This window comes from Apium graveolens, chromosome 2 (assembly GCF_009905375.1).
Source record: "Apium graveolens cultivar Ventura chromosome 2, ASM990537v1, whole genome shotgun sequence".
Taxonomy (NCBI): domain Eukaryota; kingdom Viridiplantae; phylum Streptophyta; class Magnoliopsida; order Apiales; family Apiaceae; genus Apium; species Apium graveolens.
Genome location: NC_133648.1, coordinates 306130737 through 306140942, shown reverse-complemented (window position 1 = coordinate 306140942; position 10206 = coordinate 306130737). Strand labels below are relative to the sequence as shown.

Sequence of the window (10206 nt, the reverse complement as noted above, 5' to 3'; positions counted from 1 at the left end):
TTATAGTCACGTAACATATGCAGGAAAATGAAGCAAAGTGACAAAAAGAACAAGTTGGATGGAAAGAATAATATGAAGCAGCAGTCCTTAAATAATTTAAATATTGTTTATAGGGTAATAAATGAATCTAGTAATTGGGGAATAATTGTAAAAAAATGGTATTCGAATTGAGTGTGCAAGCGCTTAAATTAATTAAAGCGTTTGGGCAAGGAGGCTTCTTCAACATCCTCTGACGATGTGGACGTGATTGACATTTGGTACAGACACCGTGTTGAATTTTTCTTAAATCAATTACATTTACATTTACACCCCCACCCACCGTCCGATATCTCTCAAATCATCTTTACATTTACATTAAAGTTTGTTCTGCATTTGATTAGAAAGAAGCTTATTTGTAGTCTAGTACTGGAATCAGGTAGAGAGAGCTAAAACATAGGACACGGTTGTTAAGTTTAGAAATCATCATGGTGAGTGACAGCCCATTTGGCCAACTCAGTTTGCATTTATCTGATACCGATCTCCGAGAGACAGCTTTCGAAATCTTCGTTGCAGCTTCTCGGAGCCCCAAAGGTGGCAGCTCTTTAAATTATGTCTCTTCTTCTTCTTCTTCTTCTTCTTCTTCTTCTTCTTCTTCCTCGTCGTCAACCGGGTCGTCTTTGCCTAGTAAGGTAAAGAAGGTGTGGGGTTTGAATCCGGCCAAGAACTTGGTGGGGACTCACCAAAACTCCGTAAAACGAGTAATGACGATTGGAGAGGTGATGAGGGTTCAAATGAGGATTTCTGAGGAATTTCATTCCAGGCTCAGACGTGCCTTGCTTAGAATTACAGCTGGACAGGTATTCTTAATCAATCTCTTGCCACTTATATGTCAATGTATACTAGCACTGTCATTTCGGTAACATGAAACCAGATGCTAAAAATTTCAATTTCAAAGGAGTTCTTTCCTCATGCATATATGCATACTTGACTCTAAATTTTAAATCAAGGATACATTTATACATCCATACCACATCATCATCATGTAACCATAAATGATATGCATATCGGTAAAGTTTAAATACGATTTTCGAGGGAAAGACAAAAATAGTATAATTTGGAATTATTTGGTTTCAAAATTGAACAAGTATTGTAGTTGAAGTTCTATTTTAGCACCAAAAAATACTTTCTAATGCCAAATTATTGCAATATATATAGTAAATTTGCATCTAGCATTGGACTTGCTCCGAAAGATATTCATATATAAATGTGTGTCTTCGGTTCAGATACAAACTAAAGTTCAGCTTACAAATTAGAAACTAGTATAATATCTTAATTTACTAGTAATTGATTGTTGCAAGGAAAAAAAACTAGCAATCTTGATTAACATATTGTATTTTGAAGGTAACTAATAATTTTTACCTAGTTCTAGTTTGTGTGAGTGTAAGCTAAAACATACAGTTTGCAGCAGAATTAATATGTAGTTTACAGAGGTTTTAGTTTTTCAGTTAATCTTGTTTTAGGATGAAAAGTTGGATTGTCACAATTTAAGAATCAACTCTAATATTTAGTATATACTCAAACAAACTATTACGATTTACATGGAGTACATTGTCACCTAGTAGAACTAGAAGATATGGAAATGTAGAAATAAGCTCAATAGCTGATTAAATATCAAATAATGCCTGCTTTACAATATCTTATTCTTGATCTTGTATCAGCTAGGAAAGCGGATGGAGTCACTTGTTCTACCTTTAGAGCTACTACAGCAACTTATAGCTTCAGATTTTTCCTCTGTAAGAGAATATGAAGCAAGTCAAAAACGGATATTGAAGGTTCTTCAAGCTGGTATCCTCCAGCATCCTCACATGCCCCTGGATAAGACGAGTACTTCTACTCAAAAACTTCGAGAGATTATAGATAGGGGCTTGGAGAAATCCATTGACACTAGAAGGCATAGTGAAACAATGCAGGCTCTCTGGAACAATGTTATGTCACTTGCCTGTAGATCATTTGATGGGTCTGTCTCTGATATATGTCATTGGGCAGATGGGGTCCCTTTCAATCTCAGACTATATCAAACACTTTTAGAATCTTGCTTTGATATCGATAAGACAACATCAGTTATTGAAGAGGTTGATGAATTATTAGAGCTCATAAAGAAAACATGGGGGATCCTCGGAATAAACCAAGCATACCATAATCTCTGTCTTTCCCTGGTGTTATTTGACCGTTATGTTGCTACAGATGAAGTTGAAAATGACCTGCTCTTTGCTGCTGAAAAATTGCTTTTAGAAGTAGAAAACGACGCGAAGGGTGCAAAGGACCCTTCTTACTCCAAGATGTTGAGTTTTGCTTTGAGCTCTGTTCTGAGTTGGACTGACAGAAAACTTACAGCTTACCATGACACCTTCTACAGAGGTAACATTGATGTAATGCAAACTGTTCTATCTCTCAATGCCTTGACCAATGATATACTTGTTGGAGACAAATCTCGTGATTATCGGAGCAAAAGCACAGAAGTTGACATCTCATGTGACAGAATTGACAATTACATAAGGTCATCAGTATGCAGTGCATTCTTTCAGGCAAGTTCTACAATTTTCTGGATTATCTTGCTTTTATGGATACAAAAATAATAATGAAAGAGAACATGTCAAAAATAAGAACCAGTAACTAAGGGATTGAACCTTTTCTTCAAAAAAAAAGAAGGCCTGGGGCCTTATTGTCTTGATGTTAGTTTACCTGCATCAACCTGAATAATGTAATCTAGGGGGGAGGATAACTCTTTATAGGAAAGGCTTAAATCACATTGCAACCCGTACTTCAGATTAGTATATTTAAATAATCAGCATCCGTGGTTTGTTTCTATATTTCAGTATCGTATTTTATACTCCTTAGTTGTTGGTCTCCTTGGTTTTGCTAATAGGCTGACTTCTCCCAGTTCATCTGTAAAAAAATCATTTTGACATCATTCTGGTCTATTGCAGTTCCCTCACATTTTATACAGTGAAATATATACATTTATGCTGGTGGTTTTTTTTCATAAATCTACTTCAAAATTAAATTTTCATTATTTTCTAATATGACTATGACTCAGATCTTCTGTTTGACTTGCCTTAAATCAGAAAAAGGAGAAAATATATTTAAGCAGACGGTCGTCAAGACACCCGCAGAATGCTCTTCCTATCCTTTCCATTCTTGCACAAGAGACATGTGATCTTGCTTTCAATGAGAAGGAAATATATAGTCCTTTATTGAAGAGATGGCACCCTCTTGCCACTGGTGTAGCAGTAGCAACCCTGCATGCTTGCTTTGCAAAGGAACTAAAGCAATTTATTTCTAGGATCAGTGAACTGACTCCTGATGCTATACAAGTGTTGATTGCTGCTGATAAGCTTGAAAAGGATCTTGTGCAGATGGCAGTTGAAGATTCAGTTGACAGTGAAGATGGTGGAATATCAATAATTAAGGAGATGACCCCGTATGAGTCTGAAGTTGTGATTACAAATCTAGTAAAATCTTGGATAAGAATAAGAATAGACAGGCTTAAGGAATGGGTTGTCAGAAATCTGCAACAAGAGGTATTTTCCATATCCAAAATAGTTTTCAGAAGCTGGACTTGTTTCCAAATTGATTACTGATAGTTGATGAATTGTGCTTAATATCATTATGTTGGTTAGACTTTTTGGTTAGACTATTTCAAATGATAGAAGTGGCTCTGGAAAGATGTTTTAGTTGATGACTTGGTTAAAGTCGATTTCACTGACACTTACATTCACGTTTAAGTGTGTGACTGTGCTGCATGGTCACAACCCTCTTCTATTAAGGGATCGATGAATGACCTTAATGTTAAATGATAAGCATAACTAGAGTCAATAGATATTTCAGCCATTAATTCCTCCTTTCCTTCAACCAATATTCCTCACTTTTCTGCCAATTGTTTAACAGATGTGTAATTCGAACACATGAAATCATTACGACTATTAAATAATGATTTGCATGACTAACCTTAGCCTTTGGTATAGGTCTGGAACCCACAAGCAAACAAAGAGCGGTTTGCTCCATCAGCAGTGGAGGTTTTGCGGATAGCTGACGAAACTTTGGAGGCATTCTTTTTGTTGCCAATACCGAGGCATCCTGTATTACTGCCCAAATTAATGACCAGTCTTGATAAATGCCTCCAGTATTACATATTAACTACAAAATCTGGCTGCGGTGAGCACTACATAGAAAGCAAAAGTTTAAGTAATTCTATTCTGAAGTTTTGTTCAGAACTTATCATTCCATTGTGTTTTGATTTATAGGATCTCAAGGTAAATTTCTTCCAGCCATTCCTGATTTAACCAGATGTACAGCTGGATCAAAACTCCAAGCTGCCTTCAGGAAGAAAGATAAGTTAATTCATGAGGAAACCTCAAGTTAGGGTTATAATTGAGGACAACGCAGAAATTTCACAACTTTGTGTTCGCATTAATACTTTGCATCACATACAGAAAGAATTGGAAGTTCTAGAAAATAGGATGATAACTCATTTAAGAAATGCTGGATATACTCACTTAGATGGTATGGGGAAAATGTTTGATCTTTCACAAACTGCATGTTTAGAAGGGGTGCATCAACTGTGTGTAGCCACTGCATACAAAGTCATATTTCATGATTTAAGCCCCCTATTTTGGGATGGTCTATACAGTGGAGAAGTTTCTTCTTCGAGGATTGAACCTTTTCTTGAGGATCTAGAGCAATACTTGGAGATTATGTCATCCATAGTTCATGAAAGAGTCCGAATGCGTCTGATCGCTGATGTAATGAAAGCTTCTTTTGAAGGTTTTTTGTTGGTTTTGCTTGCTGGAGGCCCTTCTCGTGCTTATTCTGTGGAAGATTCTATTATGATAGAGGAGGACTTCAATTTTCTCACAGATCTGTTCTGGTCCAACGGAAATGGATTGCCAACTGAGTTGATAAATAAATTGGCTATCGTCGTGAAACGTATACTTCCTCTTCTCCAAATTGATAGTCATATCCTCATCGAACAGTATAGATATGCAGTACTGAATGAGTATGGTTCATCTGCTAGTTCCAAGCTCCCATTGCCTCCGACATCTGGTCATTGGAATCCTGACGAACCTAGTACAATTTTACGTGTTTTATGTTATCGAAATGACAAGGTGGCAACAAATTTTCTTAAAAAGACGTACAACTTGCCCAAGAAACTGTGATCGACTTGAGCATAGTTTGATAACCAACTTGCTAACCTTTTAACCAGAGAACAAATGCGACCTGTACATAATATCGAATTATTTTATGTGATTTTTTTAGCTTGATTTTTAAAGAGTTCTAATAAATTTTATAGGTGCATTATGTGTAAATCTGGATACCGATAAAGGGCTTGTGTGCATTGATAGGGTATCAGCAACCTGATCAGGGCTCAACCTGGATCTAATAGGTATCAGGCTCAAATGATGGACCCAGATCCCCCTCACTTAGCGCAATCAAGTGGAGAGACCCAGGTTCAGGGCCAATCTAGGACTTGGATCATCTCCCAGGCAGGATCCAACCCAGGACCTGGATCACCTTCTAACCAGAGTCCAACACATGACCTGGATCACCTGCCTACCATGGTCCAGGTCATGACCTGGATCACCTGCCTACCATGGTCCAGGTCATGACCTGGATCACCTGCCTAGCTGGATCCAGCCCAGAACCAGGATCACCCTGAGGGGGGTCCCAGCAAGCACATGCACATTCCATAACCCGCCAATGAAGGGTATGTGGGCACGTGACGATGACAGCTATCAAGAACCAACATATCAGACAAACACAACGCGTGTCAGAGTGCCGTTAGAACACCCTGAAGGTGGTCCTCCCCTGGACACGTGTATTTAATCCATCCAAGTCAGGCATCCTCCGCCCCCAAGAACCAACGGCCCTGATCTGGAGGTACCAACCCCTAAACCCTACCTTTGGGCTATGTATACCCCCTAAGATGAAGGGTTTAGGGGTCAGAAAATACTTTCATTACACACACTCTCATATGCTCAGCCTACACACACAGCCACCTTAGTCCTCTCTATCTTCCTCTTCCCCAACCAGCTTCTTATTCTTACACCGGACGCACCGCGAGACAAAACCCCCTCCGGTGTTGTTTTGCAGGCGCCCAACAGCAGCTGCACCTCATTCATACCCAGAAGGTCCAGGAACGGCGTCGGAAGGGGCCGCCCCGCTGACTGGAGTTATCATTTGGCGCTAGAAGGAGGGGGCTCCATCCTTGGGTCTCGGTGCCCCTGAATTCACCTTCATTAGCAAACTCTTAAGAGAGTTCACATCTTAAACCTGTAAAAACACAAGCAACCATACCCCCTCTTGAATATGAATGTTGTTCATTTTAGCCACATTTGTGTGAGCTCATTACGTTAGGCCACGTTTATGTGAGCCCATCCTCGCTTGTTAGTTTTGATTGTTTGGGGTTTGATAATCTTGATATTCTTAAAGCTCGGGGTTTGATAGTTTTGATAGTTTTAAAATCCAGATCTACTTTAGTTTGCATATTGTCTTTGTGTTCTAGAGCCTGTTGTTCTTATTCAGTAGTATTGTTAGCAAAACCTAGAAAGTTTGTTTGGTGTTATTCTGGAAATTTTTTGTAATCTTCAAAAAAGCGACCTTAGATCCATATTTTTAGCCTCAAATCTTGGTCAGTTGTTTGTACAATTGTGCTAATGGCAAGAGCAGGAAAGAGTACGGATGGTAGGCCCTCCGCCAGTACCTAGGTCCAGGATCAGGACCACTCTCAGGCTCATGAACCTGGGGGAGACCGAGAGACCCTCCAGGAGCAACCATTGACGTAGCATACCCTGGTCTTGGAAAGGATAATAACACCCCGGGATGCCAGATATGTCATAGAGCTCAATCAATATAAGTATACTAATGTTCCAGTTGCAGAGGAACATATGGCCAACTTAACAAGTCATGAACTGGCTGAAGCAATCAGGCTCTATAGAGATGAACAAGCCCGGGCTCAGATAGAATATGAGCAAGAGGATGATCAAGAAGAATCCGGAGACTCTCAACAATCTAGGAGATCTGTCTTCGACCGAATTGGAGCCAAGACAAAAAAGAATCAAAAAGAGCCTAGTAAGAAGGAGACAGAAGCAACCAGGAAGAAAAAATTGGAAGAAATGAGAGAACAAATAAGAAGAGAAGAAGAGGAAAAGCTTGAGCTAAAGATCCAGAAAAGGATGCAGCTGGAAGAGGAGAGACTCCTAGCTAAGACAAAAGACAAGAGGATCCGGAGGGACCCTACCCCCGAGGTCATTTCTGATGACGAAGAGGAGGGTCAAAAGGATCTGAAAGATATGATTTATGAGCTCTAACGAAAAATGGAAAAAGATTTCGGATTGGAGATTGGGGAAACCCTTACACCATTTGGTCACTCCCTAGAAGCCATCCCTCGACAGAAAAATCTCAAACATTACAACTTTGACAATTTTGATGGATTGGGGGATCCGGAAGAGCACCTCAATTACTTTGAACAAATCACCCAAATATATTACTACAACGACTTAACCAAGTCCAGGTTCTTCGCCTCGACCCTTAAAGGGCGGGGCTCAAAGATGGTTCAACAGGAAGCCATCAACAAAGTCTCGAATCTTGATGAGAGAGAGGCTCTAAGCATATTTCGGAGGAACCTGGATCTGGAATACAATGAGAGGTACATTATAGAGCTGATAAACAAAGAGCCACAAAGCCTAGCCGCTGCCTACTCTATGGCAGCCAGTTTCATAAAGGAAACAGACGTTCTCCAGGCGATGAGAATGACTCGGAATGGAGGATCCATGAGCAAAACTTCTGATGACCGACCGAAAGGGGGATACCGTCAGGAAAAGAAGTTCAAGCAAAGTCAACAAGCCCAGCAGACCAATGTGGTGCAAAACACTCCAATATTTCAAAGACTGGGTCCTAAGACAAAATCAAAAAGCGATCCCGGTCCACCTAGGCAATCCAGAGAGCCAAGGCAAGAGCCAGACTAGACACCACTAAACAGGACCCGGGAAGAGATACTAAAGGAGATCAAGGAAAAGCCATTCTATTTCCCACCGAAGCTCATGCAGACTCCCAGAGAGCAGGCCTTACAATAGACAATGCGACTATCATAAAACACATGGGCACAAAACTGAAAATTGTGTCTCTCTTAAATACTTCATTGAAGACCGAGTCAAGAAGGGTAACCAGATTAGTACATCTCCCGGGATACAAATAAGAAGTATGATGGGAAAAGGAGAGGGAAGAATGTAGTGAATGTGGTACTAGGGGGGTCCCATTCCCCCCGAGGAGCCCAGGCTCTGGAGATGAGGTGTTCTCAGTCCAATCCTACCCGGAGATGGTAATCTCATTCAGCAGCAAGGATTATGAAGGGGTCAACCCGAACCATAATGAAGCTTTGGTGGTGACACTTGACATATTTGATAAAGAGGTAAGGAGAATGCTGATAGACAATGGCTCTTCAGTAAACATACTTTTCACGCATACTGTGGACCGAATGAAGCTAGGGAGCGTGCGCTCCAATGAATGCCGAGAGGACCCTCTCTATGGATTTGGGAATAACTTGGTCCCGATCCAAGGAACCTTATACTTGCTGGTAATATTTGGATCGGCCCCAAACCAAGTAACCCATGTCATAAAATTCTATGTGATCAATACTCCATCATCCTATAACGGAATAATTGGACGCTCAGCTCTGACCAGGATACAAGCAATCACCTCCATATTACACTTGAAAATCAAATTCCCAACTCCAACAGGGATAGGAGAAGTTAAGGGAGACTATGAGGTCGCTGAAAGATGCTACAGTCAGGCCCTGGTCATGGCTGAAACTCACCAAGACAACAAGAGGAAGGCCAAAGTCCTTCACAAACAGCAAAGCATTAAGAAACATCGCCCCCTCAAGGGATGATGCGAGAAAAAAAGTCCAGATTATAGAACCACCCCGGATTCAAAAGCAACCAAGCCAACCTCGAAAGAGCAAAAAAGCAACCAAGTCACAAAAGAGATTGAATTGAGCCCAGGCCTCGGCCAAGGAAATCTTATTGCGCAAGAAACCAACCCTGAAACAAGTGAAGTAGGGGAAAACAACCAAAAAGAAATGACAGCCCAGGGTCGGGTCTATATGAAGAAGAACACAGATGCCCGTATCCAGCAGTTGGTATCAAGCATGGATCATGCCAAGATTGAGGCTGCTGTAGAAACGGAAACAATTCTGATTAATGCAAGCGATCCTTCTAAGAAGGTAAAGATAGGATCCGTACTCGAGGCTACCTTCAGAGAAGACCTGGTATCATTACTCTAAGGGTACTCCGATATATTTGCTTGGAGCCCAAGAGGCATGCCCAGGTTGGATGAATCCATAGCAATGCATAGCTTGGATGTCAACCCCGAGAGGAAACCAGTTAAGCAGAAGAGAAGAAATTTTGCACCAGAGAGGCAGAAAGCAATAGATGAAGAGGTTGAGAAACTACTGAAAGCCAAGATCATATGCGAGGTCAAATACCCGGAATGGTTAGCAAATGTTGTTATGGTGAAAAAACCAAACGGGAAATGGAGGATGTGTGTCGACTACACCGACTTGAATAGTGCATGTCCCAAAGATCCTTATCCCTTGCCAAATATTGATCAATTGATCGACGCGACATCCGGGCACGTAATTCTGAGCTTTATAGACGCCTACTCGGGGTACAACCAGATTAAAATGAATCTGAAAGATATCTTGAAGACAGCCTTCATCACGCACAGGGAGGTCTATGCCTATGTAATGTTGCCTTTCAGATTGAAAAAATTAAAAGATATCTTTCTCAACCTCCTATGTTAACCAAAGCCCAACCCGGGGAGCCCTTATCCCTTTACCTCTCAGCAGGGGCCCTAACAGTTGGAGTAGCCCTGATTAGGGAAGAGAATGACAAAAAGCAACCAGTTTACTATGTGAGCCAAGTACTAAAAGACACGGAGACCCGATACCCAAGGCTAGAAAAGTTTGCTTTTGCCTTAGTCACAGCATCTTGAAAGCTCAGACACTACTTCCAGGGAAGAGAGATACGGGTTGTAAGTAACCAACCCTTGAGGAAGTTAATACACAAGCCAGACGTCTCAGGAAGGTTGGTAAATTGGGCAGTTGAGCTAAGCAAATTCAACTTGAGTTTTATCCCAAGAACATCAATCAAATCCCAGGCGTTGGCCGAT

General features: G+C 40.8%; 1 pseudogene; it reads left to right on the top strand.

The window, feature by feature from the left end:
• Window positions 1-319: 319 nt before the first annotated feature.
• LOC141708662 (protein unc-13 homolog) lies at window positions 320-5589 on the top strand (annotated as a pseudogene).
• Window positions 5590-10206: the final 4617 nt, after the last annotated feature.